This window comes from Ursus arctos, unplaced genomic scaffold (genome assembly GCF_023065955.2).
Source record: "Ursus arctos isolate Adak ecotype North America unplaced genomic scaffold, UrsArc2.0 scaffold_8, whole genome shotgun sequence".
Taxonomy (NCBI): domain Eukaryota; kingdom Metazoa; phylum Chordata; class Mammalia; order Carnivora; family Ursidae; genus Ursus; species Ursus arctos.
In genome coordinates, this window is record NW_026623100.1 from 39932928 (window position 1) to 39951226 (window position 18299).

Consider the following 18299-nt stretch of genomic DNA (forward strand, 5'->3'; position numbering starts at 1 on the left):
TCCCTGCTCAGTGGGGAGTCTGCTTCTCCCTCTCCCTCTGTTCCTTCCCCCTGCTTGTGCTCTCTCTCTCAAATAAATAAATAAATATCTTTATTAAAAAAAAGGATCTTTCCAGTTAGAAATATATAGCATGAATTCATCCATTTTATCTCTTGGAATGTGCCCTTTCTATGAATATTCAAGATTATATATATATATATATATATATATATATATATATATATATATATATATATTACCTTAATGATGGGCATTTAGGTTGTTAATAAGTTTTATCACTGGGAACACAGCACAAGTGTTGCAGTGAGCATCTTTAAGGACATGTAAGAGATACTTGTCCTGGGGAATGTAACTGGAGATGAAATCATTCATTGGGTTTGCCATTATGTCATCCACTCTGTAGAGTATCTTTATACATACAGGTTCCTTGCATCCTACACCTGATATTAAGGAGACTTTTTTTGGTGGACAATTGGTACAGCCACTATGGAAAAAAATCTGGAGGTTTTTCAAAAAATTAAAAATGTAACTACCTTATGATTCAGCAATTTCACTTCTGGATATATATCTGAAGGAAATGAAATCAGGATCCTCAAAAAGTATCTGTACCCTCATGTTAATTGGAGCATTATTTCAAGAGCCAAGACATGGAAACAATTTACATATCCATCAATAGATGAATGGGTAAAAAAGATGTAGTATATATACATAATGGGATATTATTCAGCCATAAAAAGAAGGAAATCCTGCCATTTATGACAATATGGATGAAACTTGAGGACATTATACTGAGTGAAATGAATTAGAGAAAGACAAATATTGTATTATCTCACTTATATGTGGAATCTAAAAAACACCTGAACTCATAGAAACAGAGTAGATTGGTGGGTTGCAGAGGCTATATGGTCAGGGAAATGGGTGAAGATAGTAAAAGGGTACAACTTCCAGTTATAAGTTGTTGAACAAGTTCCAGGATCTAACGAACAGCATGGCATACTGTATTGTATACTTGAAAGTTGCTAAAAGAGTAAATTAAAAAAAAAAGGGGGGGGGCGCATGTTTGGCCCAGTCGTTAAGCGTCTGCGTTTGGCTCGGGGCGTGATCCCAGGGTCCTGGGATCGAGCCCCACATCGAGCTCCTCCGCTGGGAGCCTGCTTCTTCCTCTCCCACTCCCCCTGCTTGTGTTCCCTCTCTCGCTGGCTGTCTCTCTGTCAAATAAATAAATAAAATCTTAAAAAAAAAAAAAGTAACTGTGAAGTGATGGATGTCTTAACTAACCTTATTGTGGTAATCATTTTACAATATATACATATATAAAATAATGATGTTGTACACCTTAAATTTACACAACATTGTGCCAATTATATCTCAGTAAATCTGGAAAAATAAATTCATTAGAAGGAATTAAAAAAACCAACTTTGTTCTTTTGCCTGTGTCAGTTGCCCTCTTTTAACTGCTACTCATCTGACAATACCAGTATCTTTAAATCTCCCATTAATATTGTCTTCCTATCAATTTCTTATTATGTTCTTAATAGTTTTTACTTTATTTATTTTAAGATTTTATTTATTTATTTGACAGAGAGAGATAGCAAGAGAGAGAGAGGACAAGCAGGGAGAGCAGCAGGGAGAGGTAGAGGGAGAAACAGACTCCCCGCTGAGCAGGGACCCGGTCCGATGTGGGGCTCGATCCCAGGACCCTGGGATCATGACCTGAGCTGAAGGCAGATGTTTAACAGAGTCACCCAAGCACCCCCATTTTTACTTTAGATATTTTGATTCTGTGTCATTTGATATGGCATCAATATGACAATTTGATTTTTCTCATAGAATGCATTTTAGTTAGATGTTTCTCTATTTTTGATTTTAATCAAAATAATATATTTTCTTTTTTATTATTGAAGTGTATTTTATTACTGAAGTAGCTGACATACAATGTTATGTTAGTTTTAGGTGTATAACATAGTGATTTGACAATTGTCAGAATGGCTAGTATCAAAGACAGTAAATAATGCTTTCTTGTCCATTGGCGTATCTTTGCTTATTCTTTCATTTTAACTTTTCTGAGTCACTTTATAAAAGAATGGTTTTCATTGATTCCCATAAATCAATGTCTTCTTCTGAAAAAAAAAAATTAAAGAAGACCGTATGCCTTTCACATTTGTTGCCAAACAGACACAATCATGGCTTTTTTGATTACCTGATGCTTTTGTTATAAGCTTTATGTCTTTTTCTATATGGACTGATTATTTAATTATTTTTCTTATAATTTGGACTGTATATAGTCTGCTTTAAATTCTAATGATTATTTTCTTTTTAAAAAATAAATAACTTTATTTATACTTTTCTAATAATCCAGAACAAAAAGTAAACTGCAATTCCTGAAAGTTCTTTAAAAAAGGTGTGGTGAACTGTATACCTTCATTCATCCTTTCCCTCCATTCATTTCTCATCTTGCCAATACAACCTGGGATTTTTGTTACAATTTATTATTTATGAAGTACATTGTATATCTTTTTATTAAAAATAATTTCTACCATATACTCTCTTTTGTATCCTTATATACAATAACTCTTTTTATTTACTTGTAAATTTAAACAGTTATTATAAGCCTGGTAGTTCTTTTATACTAAACTTTCTGCACTCATTAATTCTTTCATTTGGTCCCTTTCTTGGTTTATGGGTGAATATCTTCAAGTAACAGAAAGTCCTTGACAACTAAATTTTCAGGATATTTAAATACCCATTAGTGCATATCTATTGCTTTATATGTGAATGCCAATTTTTCAGTATAAAAAATTCTTAAGGTGCAGTTTTCTCCCAATCATCCTGCTCTTGACATTTCTCCATTTGTTTTCTGTTAACTAATATACAAGAAGAATTGTGAGGTTATCTTGATTTTCTTCCTTTATAAGTGAATGTTTAGATTGGTACATATTAGAGTATTTGTCTTAAGATTTTTATCTTAAGATTTAAGATTTTTATTTTAAGATTCTTCTTAAATGTTGGCCAGTTTTTAAGGTTAAACTCAATGAAATTGATATCTTTAATTTTGGTGTCCGTTTTTTTTTTAATTGATGTGTAGTTTTTTTTTTTTTTTTTAAAGATTTTATTTATTTATGTGACAGAGAGACAGCCAGCGAGAGAGGGAACACAGCAGGGGAGTGGGAGAGGAAGAAGCAGGCTCCCAGCGGAGGAGCCCGATGTGGGACTCGATCCCAGAACGCTGGGATCACGCCCTGAGCAGAAGGCAGACGCTTAACGACTGCGCTACCCAGGCGCCCCTAGCTGATGTGTAGTTGACAAACAATGTTAGAAACTGTCATTTCATAGGTCATAAACCAGTAAATAGTAGCAATTTCACATAGTCCTCCTTGTATATGGCACAAAATTTTGATCTGCACGTTAAGATCTTCCTCCATCCCTAAGAAGTTCTAAGAAGTTACCTTTTATTGCATCTTTATATATTGTTACTTTTAGTCAGTTTTTTGTAAAGCAGATTTATTATCTTCTGTAACAAAAATCCTCTTCTCTTTGATTGCTGTCTTTTTGGATTTTGCCCATTTCTTTTACCTTTAAAGAAAAAATACTTTTTAAAACATATTCAAATTTCTGTTTCAATCAGTTTCCTTGCCCTTTTGTTGTTGTTGTTGTTAATTCTTACCGGACCATTTTCATCACAGTTTGTAGCCTCGTGATCGCTTGCATTATAGAGTATATGTTTCATTTAATATCTGGGGTGTAGAAGGTAGATGCTGTCTAAAATTTACTCATATTTCCTATGGTAATTTACTTTAAAAAATATATTCTAATTTAATTCTTGCATATAGTGCTGTTGCAAAAATTTTTTAACTTATTGAGTTCTTTCCCCAATTTCCTCTTTTACAAAATGGGGCGGGTCTATCCTGGTCTACTCTTACCCGACATATGAGGCCATTTTTTCTGTTAACTGTGGAGTGGGAAAGATTTAGGATCTTTCTTCTTAGGCTGGATGCATGGATAATTCAGGTTTATACCTCTAGGTTTCCAGCAGACTGGATTTTAAGAGCAGGAAGCTAAGCAATGTCAAGTTCTGGCAAGGAGGCTGTCTCTTTGCAACTTTGTTTTAGTGCCTGGTAAAAATTATATAGCAAGGGTGAAAACATATCTGGTTTCTGGTTTGAACTAGATTTTGTTCTAGTATTTGATAGCCAACTCCAATTTCTTTCTTGATGTCACTGTTGGCTGTGTAGAAAAATGTCTTGCCTCATTAGAAGAATGACCCTTCATTTAATTCATCACAATGTGTTTCAGCCCAGTGTTTCAGGCCAATATGCTAGGGAAAAACGGGGTCAAAAAATATTCCTACTGCTTGCCGACTTTTATTTGGGTGTTCATGCACCTGGGCTCCCAGTCGTGGCAGAGCTGCCGCAAAGACTACTGACCTAAGGGAATGGTCTCTGGTTGATCGGTCTCATCTCTCTCACTGCTTATTCTTAGAGTCAGACTCAGTCAGAAGTATTGCTTAGGTTCAAAATGGCTTCTTTTAATTTTTTTCTTAAACAATGCACTGCTTTCTCCAAAAAGCAGCAGAGTATATGATACAGTGTGTAGTTATTTCCTTCAGTTCTGTCTCATGTACACTATGTATGACAGAATTCCCTAAAATGTGTGGGGTGAGTCTGGGCCCCAGTTTCAAGTTTCAGAACTCTCTACCCCCGTGCTCTACATTTTTGTCTTTATGGGGGTGTGAGGAGAGTTAGCAGGGTGATGGAAGGTAAACATATACCAAGTCCTCTGCCACATTGTTCCTGGAGCTATCTCTTTGATACTTCTGAATTGGGGATGCTGTGGCTCTGAAAGGTGAAGATAAGCTCCTAAGCATTTGTATTGGGAACTGTTTCCCGAAAATGGAAATTACAGTATGTAACAGATGAGACCACCTCCACCTTGACACATGAAGATAGATTTTTGGACACTGGGATTTTATTATGAAATAATAATTAAGTCACTGTTGTGTGCATTTTTTGCAATCCATGAAATGACCGTGAAATATGTCAGATTTTTCCAGGAAGTCACCGTGAAATCAGCACAAAATTTCCATCAAAAATGGACCACTGTTGAGATTAGAGATAGGATTGCTGGAGGCATTATATCTGTGCTGCTCTAATTAAATGTTTCTTGTCAGAAGGAAAAGCTTTTATTACTTTTTTAGAACTAATTTCATAACTGTATGGCCTGGGCAGAGGAGGTTTGCTTGAGACGAGATGGCAAATACAGTCCTGTGGGGTCCTGTTGCACTTTTAGTTAGGATCTTGTGACTGTAAGTAAAGAGACCTTTAATAAACCTTAATTTAAAGGACAGAATTTGCCTTATGTATTTATAATCCAATATGACTTGTCTCTTTTTACTTCCCCCACACAATCTGTTTTATCCAATATGGGCTTCCTTTAGCATTCCCACACTCAAAACCTACTACTCCTATGGTTAGGTGTTTGCACTCCCATCGTGTGCCAAGTCAGACGCTTTAAGTTAAGAAAGGTGTAGAATTGCTGGTCTAGCCGATCATGCTAAGCAATCTACATGTCAGCCTATTCACTCATCTTTAAATTCAGCTAGAATCACAAATCCCAAACTACTTTAGTCTCAAGTGTTAGAGACTATCCAGGAGCTATTTACATTTATGTTTTTAAAGCTATTTATATTCAAAACTTTTTAGAAAAGTATTCATTTGAAATGGGTGGTAGTAACCTATATATGTTAATAAAAGCATCCAGTAATTAAAATTTGTTTGATAATTTAAAAATTATCATGGATATAGTCAATATTTAGGGAAAATATTTTACAGGGGAAAATATTCCCCTTGTATTGTGAGGTAAAAATAAAATTCATGTAGAGGATTTTTGTAAATTCGTTTTTATACATTCTTACATATTAATTGATAAAATCTGAGAGGATATATACCAACATGTTAACAGTGCTTTCCTTTGGGTGATTTTAATGCCTTTCTTCTTTTTGTTTATTACTATTTCCAAATTTTTTTCTATATAAACATGTATTACCTGTGTTCCAAGTGTAAACGGAAGAGAAAATTACATATAACACATATATTTTAAAGCATTTCTAATTTAACTCTACTTGCTGCTAGCAATTTCATATCGTTTGGCTTGGCTCACTGAGCTTCTCAAATGATACCAGGCTGTTTATATTAGAGAGTACTACAAATTGGATAACCAAAAATCTCCTAGAGAGAGCTCATAAAATGACATGGTTGGATGGAAACCTGAACAGATGGGCTAACTCTACCATGTGCTGTATTAACCCTGCTGTTCTCAGACTCGTGGCCAATAACACATTGAAAAAGCACAATTCTAAAAATAAGTTGGTGAAATGGAAGATGGTTAAGCAGTTTAATCTGTGAGTTGGGACTTAATGGACAGGCACTTGTTGAAATGCTACTCTTATTAAGACCATTTTTTTTACTACTATGAAAATACTTGTGCTTCAGAGGAGTTCTGGAAAGATGAACTCTAATGGGGGATGAGGGAACAGTAAACCAGCATGTTTCCAAGCGGTTTGACTGGAGTCAGTATATTACACTGGAACAGAGTAAGTGGTGCCTCATTATATATATGATGATGATAAGCAAAGGGAGAGTGGAGTTGTAATTGGCTAAATAAAAAGGATAGGATGGCTTCCTGATCTGCATGTTCCAGTCACTGGTTGGCAACCAGTGGCAAAAATACACTTAGTACTGTACAAAAAAAAAATTTCTGTTAGCCCCACTGTCCAATATCCACCTGAATTAGAAAAAAGAGTTTAAAGAACTGTGCTGTCAGAACTTAAAATAAAACTGTAAGAATAGAAATCTGCAACGTTTGGAAATACTCTTAAATAACTAGTTGATGGTCTATTCAATGTCAACAGAGACCAACAGAGTCATTTAGTAGTATAGTAACAATAGAGGAAGGGCAGGGAATTTCATTTTGAGCAGGGAGCAAGTATAGAGGCTGTGTTATCAGAAAGTCTCGTTTCTTGTCACACATCTGTCATTAGGAAGATTTATAACCTTGAAAATATATTGCTTATGTTCTATGATATAGTGTCCTTTGGTTAAAAAAAAAAAGAGCTAAATAGATGAAATTCAAAGTCCTTCCCAATGTTAAGATTCTGTAAAAAACGTACATGTTAGAATTAGTTATTTCAAGTTGAAGTTGTCTAGAAGGAGCTCAACCCACAGAAGATGAAGTTGTGGTGATATGGTATCCACAAGCCCATTTCTTAAAGACATTTTGCAAATTTAATGGTTAGCCTGATAAAGTGAGTTGAGATATTAAGTTAGAGAACCTCTTATCTGAAGTGTAATGAAAGAATGGTCCTCTTTTAGTCACACTTTGTGTTTAGTCATGGTTGAAGACCTGTGTGGGCTTCAAGTCCCAAACTCTGATTAATGATTTAGCTCTATCCAACTCACTTCTGCTTTTCCCTGCCAGAAACCAGACTACCTCCAAATGACGAATCTGGCATTGCTGTTGGTGAGAATCCAGTCAGGGTTATCTGGAATGTATTGAAAGATTACATTCTTTATTTAACCCCAAATCAAAAGCATAAGCACAGTCACATTAGGATAAAATTATATTAGAAACTAATTTGGGTTTTCTTGGAAGATTTGAGTTGAAAACCAATGGTTTCCAGCTTGTTCTTGGGAACTACTTTTAGGTGACCTTCCAAACATGCAGTATATGATTTTAAAGAATTTCAAGACTGCTATTTTATCAGCATAAAGATTTAAGTGGTTACTGGTAAAGTGATTGAGTTGCCTAAAGAAATTTCATGGGTTGATAAACAAAACAACACAATATATAGTAGTTATAATACTCATTTCATCTTGTTTAAATATTTTCTGTTAATAACAAATTAATACCATCCCATGAATCTTTGCTATGAAGGAAAAGTAAGAGGATGGAGAAATAACTATGAGAAACACTAGAAAATAAAATGATCTTTGGAAAGAAAATTAAAGTTATAAGTATTTAATGGTATTAAAAATAATAGAGATGGCATCATTGGGCATTGGATTTATGCAAAAAGGGGTCATTGAAAGCTAGAGAAAGTAGGCTCAATGACATGGTGAGGAAGGAAATACTGTTTTTATTACATATTTCAATATGATAAGGATGCCACTGATTTATAAATTGGAGTGGATCAGTGGTGGTGAAGAAATGAAATCTTCTGGGGACGCCTGGGTGGTTCAGTTGTTAAGCGTCTGCCTTCGGCTCAGGGCGTGATCCCAGGGTCCTGGGATTGAGCCCCGCATCGGGCTCCCTGCTCTGCTGGGAGCCTGCTTCTTCCTCTCCCACTCCCCCTGCTTGTGTTCCCTCTCTCACTGGCTGTCTCTCTCTCTCTCTCAAATAAATAAATAAAATCTTTAAAAAAAAAAAAAAGAAAAGAAATGAAATGAAATCTTCTCCCAGGAAATGTTGGTGATGTTACTGAGAGATGAAAAGAAGTGTGGAGATCACAGAAGAGGGTTTTTGCAGGACAGTATCTCCAGCAAAGAAGTGACACATCTTTTCAGAAAGGGGTAAACTTGATGCTGATAATAGATCAATGATAAGAACTTTCCTCAAATGATATATTTTTAAAGATCAGGAGAAAAAAAGCTAGTGAAATCTAGTACTGGACAATTCACAATGAAAAGATAGATGATAATGCCTGAGTGCGGAAATTATAAAACACTGAAAGAGGAATTAACACTTTAATCTAGAATAGGCCAATAGAGTCTACAAATTGAAATCGGCAAAATGGGCAGCCTGAAGGACACAGTTATGAGGAAACATCCTAGATTTAACGGGGGAACACATCTAAATCTCCACTTATGCTATTCATTTGATGACTCCAAACAACATTTCCTCATCCTCTGCTAAACTGGAAGCTTTGAGTAAAACTTCTGGGTAAAGTAATGATCTAGACATATCTTTATTTCAAGAATTTCATCAAACTCTTAGTTGCTAAAGCAGTAACTCTAAGCATGGAACTGAGACAACTTCCTTTGACTGATAGAAATACCAGGATTATAGTTTTACTCTCAAATATTTAAGGGACAAGAACATTTCTAAAATGTCTTCTATTCAACCAACTCTTGTCTGGTGCTCCTGACTATTAATGATCATTTCCTGAACACTTTGTCTGTGCTAAGCACTTTGAATACAGCTGTCAAATCGTACAATTATTTACAAATTAAATAATTAAACAGTAGAGAGGCTAAATGACTTTTTTGAGTCACAGAGACAGAAAATTCAAAGTAGAGATTCAAACTCAGTCAGCTTGATACTGAAGCATCTGCTCTGTCCACCTCTCCTTGTTCTACTGCCATCCCCAAGCTGTGAAGAATTGATGGCAGATGTGGGGGACCCCCCCCCCCATCTTATACTTAAAGTTGATTAGGGAGTTGAATGCATGGGAAAGAGCAGAAACAACCCACATTTCTACTTCCAAGAGTTTTATGTCCTTGAAGAGACCTGAGGTAAGACAGTGAAGCAAGTTTAGGTCCTTACTTTTCTTCTTAGGGATTGATTTCCTCCCTCCAATCCTAGGTCTCAGTTATCCCCAAGGATAACCAGCTCTCCCCAGCTGGAAAGTGACCAGGAGTTTGGATGTTATGCTGCTAATGCAATGTGTTTTACTTTACAAAATTTCTGAAGTCCTAAATCATTCAAAACTCAAAAGGGGAAGCCCAAGGGGAAAGGTCCTGACCTCGGAGAAGGGGTACTTTGAGGCAGAGAAATTTTCCCAGAACTCCTTAAATCCCACCACAGAGGTCATCAGTTGGGTAAATACAACACTGACTCAGTTCTTAGTACATAAAACATCTTTTTCCACCCTTGAAAACCCTTCAAACCTTGTGAGTGTGTGTTTTTCCCCAGAGTGCATCCTCTCTATAACTTAAAAAAATGAATTGCTGTGGCAGTGTTCACTTTGAAGGTATCTTCAGTTGATGTACTGACCCAGGAGAAGAGGTAGAAGCTTTTATCTTCTACATCAATTAAATTAGGAAAACGAAAGGTTTTTCAAGCAAGACAATTTCTATAGAGGTCCCTTAACAATTAAAGGATGGTCAAAGAAAGCCAATTTTAAAACAGAAGTTACTTGCTCTCCATCTGTATCCCATGAAACTCCATATCTTAAAAATCCTTGCAAACAGTCCAGTTTATATAAAGATGCAGAAACAAAAAAAAAATTCAAAACTGTTTAAACCTTCGCCCAAAATATTTGTCCTCATTATGAGTACTTTGTTCTTTCTGAATAACTAGATTATCTACAAATCTTTGTTTGGAATAACTATGGATGGAATGGAGATAGATTCTGGAATTTTTTAACATTTAGTTTTTACGTTTTGATTCAATTATAAAAGTTCATAGTTTTCCCAACATACGTGTTCTTGTTTCACTATCTTGCCAAGACTCTGTAATAAAAAATTGGAGCCTCAGATGCAAAACAAAGAATACCAATGACAAATTACTAAAGAAACTTATTTTCATCGTTCTGTATCTCTTTAGTCTCCCTGACTCCTGCACCTGTGAGGGAGATTTTGGACAAAGTATTTGGAGCCATTTGGGGATTTCCTCAAATCTAACATTTTGTTGGCTGTGATTTGTACCCCATTATGTGCTACAGTGCACTTTATTTCCCACATTTGGCACTTTTAGTGATAATTCCTCCAAACAGACACAGGGAGCCATGCTTGGTATTCTTTAAAGGGAACAAATAGATGAGCTAATTGTTTTAAATGCCTCCAATGAGATAAGTGGCAGGATGCTGGAATTGATCATCTAATTACCTATTTGCTATTGCAGAGAGGAGGAAAATCCAGCCATAATTAATGTTTAGGGAATGCAAAAGTTGTCATCTTAAATCAAGGTAAAATATAATAATCACATGGAGGTCTTATTACAGAAAAACACAAACAATTTGCTAGATGGTAGGGGATTGGCTGCTTAGTTTTATAGCTAATTGAGTGTTGGCATCTGTGGTATGGTATTACCAAAGAATTAGTCTGGAATTTAGTTCTGATTTATCTGCATTTGCATTTACAGAACTTTGGGCGCCATTCCACTTGATGTCTAGAGTGGAGTGGCGATAGAGTTCTCAGTCCAGGGCCAGCCACTCATCCATTAAGTATGCCCTTTTACTTGCCAGAAAGGGGCAATGGCAAAGTACTACCTCTGACTAAGCAAGCTATGACTTTAATAATGAGAAAATTATGGAAGGATCTTATGGGTTATACATAAGGGAAGTATCTTTGGGATATATACAAGCCTGCAAAACAACATACCTTTGTTTCTAGTAAATATGTTATTTATTCCATGAATAGTCATTTTGTGATCAATTCAGGGGAAAAACAAGATTGTCACAGACCAGGGAGAAGTTTAGAAGGGAAATATGTAGATAAATGGTTTATTCATTTTCTTACTTTTTTTTTTTTTTTGCCATCATCCTGACAAATCTGGTGAGTCAGCTGGCTAACGTGCTGGGTAAATGTTAAGTGAGAAGGTTATTACTATACATTTGTAATACTCACTGTTCTTTCATCCTGGAAAGACCTCTTTATTTTCCAACCCATCACTAAGCTACTAAAGTGGAAGTCTTTTCCCTTGGGCACACCTTTGCTCACCTCTAGAGTGATTTGGGTGTGGTCTAGAAAGGAAGTGGCCAAAGGGAAAGATTAGAGTATCTCTGACCCATAGGCTTCTGTACCCAGGCAACGTTGACATTATATTTGAATGTGGACCAATGCAACCTATGATCAGCAGGGAGAACATGTGATAGAGCATCAAGCTCTCAACACTTCTAAAAGAATTTATTAATTCCCAAAGATAAGGGCAGTCTCAGGCAAACTTGAAGGTATGGTCACATTAAACAGGCTATTACATTAGAATTGGGAGCAATAATGAAGTAACTATTCGTCTTGCCCTGTCTTCTTTCTTGCGCATAACTTCCTAGGATGGACTTGAGAACCTCACAGAGGATGGGTGTGATAGAACGGAGTTTGAATTTAGAGATCTTGGGTTCTAGCCATCTGTCAGTCTCTTTCCACTTGGGAAAGAATGAACTTTGGCTATGTTTAAGATCCCAAGGCTTGGACATATATACTAGGGAATGGAAAGGGATGGGGAAGGTAGGACTTAGGTGATAGGACAAGTCTCTAGTAATTATATTCCAACTATAAATGCAACCATAGGACAGCTAAACTGGGTCCTACTTAGCCAGCAGGATGTGATATTTATGGGGATAAGTTTCTACAGGCAGAGCCAGTTCATTCAGCAACTTCATCTGTGGGAGCATCTGGCTTATGTTCTCCAAAATCCTTCAAGGTGGCAGAGCTCTCAAAATGTGGTTTTGGCTATGGCAGATGGAATCTGTATTAGTGGGGGTTTAGGTTTATTATGAGAGCAGGACAGGTTTAACCAGGACTTCAAATTGCAAATGAGGCTGCAAATCAGGTTGAAAACATCTCTTGTGAAGTGCCTAGGAATTGACAGAGGCAAAGATTGGGATTCATTTCTAATGCTAGGACAGACTATAAATTTCTGTTGCTATTCCAGTTTGACAGTGGGACCTGTTCATGTTTTTAAAAAAACGTTGAAGATGTGGGAAAGATAGGATATGCTTAGATGTTCCACTGATATTCTAGAAAGACTGGTTTTGCATTTACTCTGGGACTTTAATTTCTATGTTATTTATTTGTTTGTTTGTTTGAAAGGGAAAGAGAGCACATGAGGAGGGGAGGGGGCAGAGGGAGAGGGAGAAGCAGGCTCTCCGCTGAGCAAGAAGCCCAATGCAGGGCTTGATCCCAGGACCCTGAGATCATGACCTGAGCCGAAGGCATATGCTTAACCGATTGAGCCACCCAGGTGCCCCTCATTTCTATCTTTTTAAAGTAACAATGAGTATCACTGAAATACAGTAAGTTTAGTGATTTTCCTAAGGAAAATAATTTGTTTGGCAAAATTGCTTTAAGATGTTTTTAATAAGTTGTAAAATCAATCTCAGGTGCCAAGAGGTTATCAGTAAGTACGCTAGCAGTTTGAATATTTATTTTTCCCAACTTGCCTTCAGAAAAAATATATAAAGTCAGGGAAATCCTTGTGTTTATTATATGATCACAAATGTGGTTAAACAAGCAGAGCAGGCCCATTTGGCTAAAAATAAATTAGAGAATAAAATTCTGAAAAATAAACATTAATACTGAAGAATTTTGAAATATGCTATCACTTAGGGTTCATGAAAGTTACTTCCCCATAGAAGAATATTTGAAAAATCTGTAAATTAAAAAAATAATAACTTCTAAAATTCTACAAAGTCACCATTGAGAGATATGGAAGATTGTTCTAGGTCCCCCCTCTAATATCTGACCAACAAGTAAAAAGCCCCTAAAAGGACACAAAAAGCCATATAGCTGTCATCCTATACAATTTTTAAAAATTAATTTATTGAGGTAAAAACACTTAACATGAGATCTACTCTCTTTACAGATTTTTAAGTGTATAATACATTATTGACTTTAGGTACAATGTTTTATGGCTAATCCCTAGAACTTATTTTCCTTATTTAACTAAAATTTTATGCCCATTATTTAGTAATTCCTCATTTCTCCCTCCTCCCAGTGTTTGGTGACCACCACTCCACTCTTTAATTTTATGAACTTGACTATTTTAGATAGCTCATATAAGTGGAATCACGTAGTATTTGTCTGTGACTGGTTTATTTCACTTAGCATGATGACCTCAAGGTTCACCCATGTTGTTGCTTACTACAGAATTTCCTTCTTTTTTTAAGGGCAAAATAGTATTCCATTGCATATATTCACCAAATTTTCTTTATTCATCCATCTGTTGATGGATATTCATTCATCTGTTGATGGATTGTTTGAACATCTCGGCTAATTTGAATAATGCTGCAATGAACATGGGAATGCTAATATCTCTTTCAGATTCTGATTTTAATTCTTTCGGATATATACCCAGAAGTGGAATTGCTGGATTATGTAGGAATTCTTTTTTTAAAAATTTTTTGAGCAAACTATACTGTTTTTCATAGTGACTCTGCCATTTTGCATTTCCACAAAGTGTAAGAAGGTTCCAATTTCTCCATATCTCACCAACACTTGTTACCTCTTGTCTTTTTAAAAATAACTCTCCCAATAGATATGAAGTGATATCTTACCGTGATTTTGATTAGCATTTCCCTGGTGATTGGTGATGTTGTCTGATTGAGGAGTTTAATCCATTTACATTGAAAGTAATTATTGATAGAGAAGGATTTACTATTGTTATTTGGGCAGTTGTTTTGTTAGTTTTGTAGTTCTTTTGTCTGTCTTTTCTTCTCTTTCTGTCTTTTGTATTTTGTTGATCTTTTGTATTGATATTCTTTGCTTCCTTTCTCTTTTTGTTCTGTATAATTTCTATAGGTACTAAAATGCCTATAGGTACTAAAATGAGTTAGCTATAATTTTAAAGGCGATTTCAAACATCTGTGAATAAATGGAAGATTTGGTAAGTCCATGGGGCTACATGGGGTCTTTGTGGTCAAAACAACTACATAAAGTGCTGGGACCTCCTCTCTAGAGATCAGGAAAAATTGCTCTTGAGGTCTGCAGCCTTTGAGCATTGAGAAGGTCACATCAAATTGCTGTGTATGAATAAGTGGGTAAATGCTTTTTAACCTTGAGATCATTGTAATTAAGAACAGAAATAATGAAGGTAATTTAAAAGACCCTTGTATTAATATTTTCTCTTAACCTTAGGCATGTATTCAGTGCTTAAAATGTAACGATTAAGAACATTTTGGTATATTAGACTATGTACAAGACTTTTTGACACCAATCTAAAATAGATATTTGAGTAGTTGATTTGGACTAGTGATTTTAAATTAAAAGGTATATGGCACTTTTACTAACGCAAATAATGTTGAACTATTAAGAGGAATGAAGTTATTATATTTATAAGCTTAATTGGTAAGATTTATAAAAATTCCTTAGTATTTGAGGAAGCTTTTGTTAGACAATTGAAATGCCTAAAAAAAAAAAAAGGTTGATTGTACCTATAAATTTAATTTAAAAAGTTTAAAGGAACTTAGTTAACTAAGTTTCCTAAAAGGCGATTTTCAAAATTTAGTAGATTTATGAAAAAAGTAAGATTTTTAAGGTGTATCTTAAAGTGTAAGGAAAAACTATGTTTTTAAATTTATAACTTTACATTATTGAATTTCAATATTAAAAAATCAAGCAGTCCAAATCTTTTTTTTCCCCTGTGAATTAAAGTTACTTTGAAGCTTACCAGAACATTTATTTTGGTAGATGAGAGAATAAACACCTTGAAAATGTATATAAAAAAGAAAAGAGCAAGATAATGATGCACTATGTGTCCCAATGATAGTTGATAGACAAATAAATCATGCAGACGGTAAAACTGTGGGGTTAGCTCAGAGACAGTTTACTGTGTCTGAATTGTTCTGGTAAAGCTGAATTAAAATGTGTCAGATGGGGGCGCCTGTGTGGCACAGTTGTTGAGCGTCTGCCTTCGGCACAGGGCGTGATCCCAGAGTCCTGGGATCGAGCCCCACATCAGGCTTCTCTGCTGGGAGCCTGCTTCTTCCTCTCCCACTCCCCCTGCTTGTGTTCCCTCTCTCTCTGGCTGTCTCTGTCAAATAAATAAATAAAATCTTTAAAAAAAAAATGTGTTAAATGATCCCCAGCCTCGTCCTCATGAATTGGGTTAAACAGATCTTTAAAATTTGCAAAATGTGGCGGTGATAGAGCCAGAGGTGACTTATCAATAATGCTTTGTTTAAAAATGAGATGTTCTCTGATGTGAAAGTTTCTGATAATGTTATCCTTCCATTAATGTGAAGACGTCAGTGTGTTTTATTGATTTATAGTTTTGTATTTATTGTTCGTTAAGTGTGGAAATGTGCCCCTTGACTGAACAATGTTTCTTGCTCAGTACTGAAAAATGACCTCATTCATTTGTAAAGATTAGTCACATTTTAATGGGGACAAATTCAACGTTTGTACAAGAACTCCCGAATCTTCTCAAAGCATTAACATCACACATGGCTGAATTTCAATTACCAATGGTGCCACTAATTCAGTGTTCTTCTTATATTATGATCACAGATGAAGGTGAGTTTTAGATGGCTAGTGACTAAAAGCACTGAAGCAACTGATATCGTTTGCTTTCCTTTTGTATCATTTTTTGCTCTTAATTGTTCCTGCTCCTAATAAGCAAGATGTGTTCTTTAAAAATCTGCTAAGCTTTGAAAACATAAGGTCATTCCTCTAAGTGACTAAGTTAATGCATCATGATTATTTCCTATCTGGTGCATGGGGGAACAAACAGAACCAGGGTTTGAAGTTAAATCTTAGGGAAAGGAAACAGATTTAGCTCTTTAATGGAGTAGGAAAAGTGATAAGAGTTGAACATGAAACAAAAAGAACTCTTGCTGGAGAAGCAGAATTCCTGAGCCCTTGGACTGGAGATGCTTTCCTTTTCTGTGCTGGTAGCAGGATGTTGGGAGAAGATGCTTTTAAATGTTATTGCAAACATGGCGGGGGAGCAGATCAAGGAAAGGCTTTAGAATCCATTAGGGTGGTCTTAAGACCTCTCACATTACTCACCTAGAAAGTTATTTCCTCCAGTGTAAACAAGAGATAAAAATATCTATCTTGCACTGTTGTTGTGTAAAGTGCTGATCACAGTGCTGATACAGACCAAGAACTCAATAAAAGGAAAGGATTTTGAATGTAAATGAGAGAGGTTAAAACCTGCTCAGACAAGTAAGAAGCCACAGACTCTTCCCCGAGATTCATTTTCATCATTCATAAGTCAGGTATAATGACCCTATTCTCTGCCTTACTGTGAGGATTAAATCAAGAGAGCATATGAAAATGCCTCACACAGAGCCTGGTTCATCATAGGCACTAAATGAAGCTTTTTCCCTTCATCCTCTTTACTTACAGATTTGGGAAATAAATGTTTTCTTAGTGCCTTGGTGCTTGTGTTTTAAATTTAGAAATTTACAAAACAGTACCTCAATATATTAAAACAATATTTTCTAAAGAACTGGGTTGTAATTAATGATCTACATCCTGGGGTAAGTTAAATTAGGAATCCAATGGCTCAGAAGTTCAGGATATGCTTTTTTTGAGGGGAAGCGATCACATCTGCAGAATAGAAAAATAAAGAACATGAGACAGATATAATCTACCATCAATCAATTAATAGAGTTTCCAGCCTTGGGCATTGTGGTCTGGAGGACAAGGGTGTTGGCTGACCAACTCCCGAAAAAGCCATTGAAATAACCTGTTGATGAGCAAAACCACATTTATTGAACCCATTGTAATAAGGGAGCACCTCTTTGACAGAGTTTTAGTAGTATCCAATTGGGGGTGTTTTATAAGACTTAAAGAGTCTTTTGACGGCAGGACAGAACACAGTGACTCGAATCGACGAAAGGTAGAACTTTTTGTCACAACTGCAAATGAGAGAAGGCTGCCAGGCAGGGTCACACATGTCTTGAGAACAGGGTTAGAGCAAGCTGGAGCTATAGGGTGCAGCTTAGATATTCCAAGCAGGAAAGGGTTTTGTGGGCTCCCTGTAGACTGGCTAATCTGAATAATTTTTCCTGGGATCCAGGGCAAAGAGTTGTCTCTAGCTGTCTGGTATCTGACTCTGGGGTGATTAGGGCAGGTGCACAGTGGCCAGGAGTGACCTAATAAGGGAAGCGGTTGGGGTATGAACTTAATCCAAGAGGGGAAGCTGTCTGGACTATAACCATGGATTCAAACCTGGGTCAAGACAGTGTTTAAACAAACCAAACCAAACCAAACCAAACCCAGACTGTATTACAGAAGAATAATTTTTTTCTGAAATAGTGAAGTTATTTATTAGTTTAAAGTCTTATTTTCTCAGGCTAGAATTTCTTGGAACAAATAGAAAACACAGGTGGTCTCTGCTCTAAGTCCAGATATTTAAGCTATGTGGATTCAGATAGTCTCAGCTCTCATCAGAAAGAGTATGACTTGGTTCCTTATAGGAATAATATAGAGTATACTGAAGGAGACTACTAATATACATAGCAAACCCACAGAGCAATGATACATATGCTTATGGGGACATAGGAAAATAGATGCGAATTTTCTGTATTTACATCTATTAATATGTACATTTATATGTGTTATTCTATAATACAGAGCCTATACCTTGAAGATTTAAAGGAAAAGTAGGTGAGGCAATGTGTTGTACTTGGAAAAGAACTG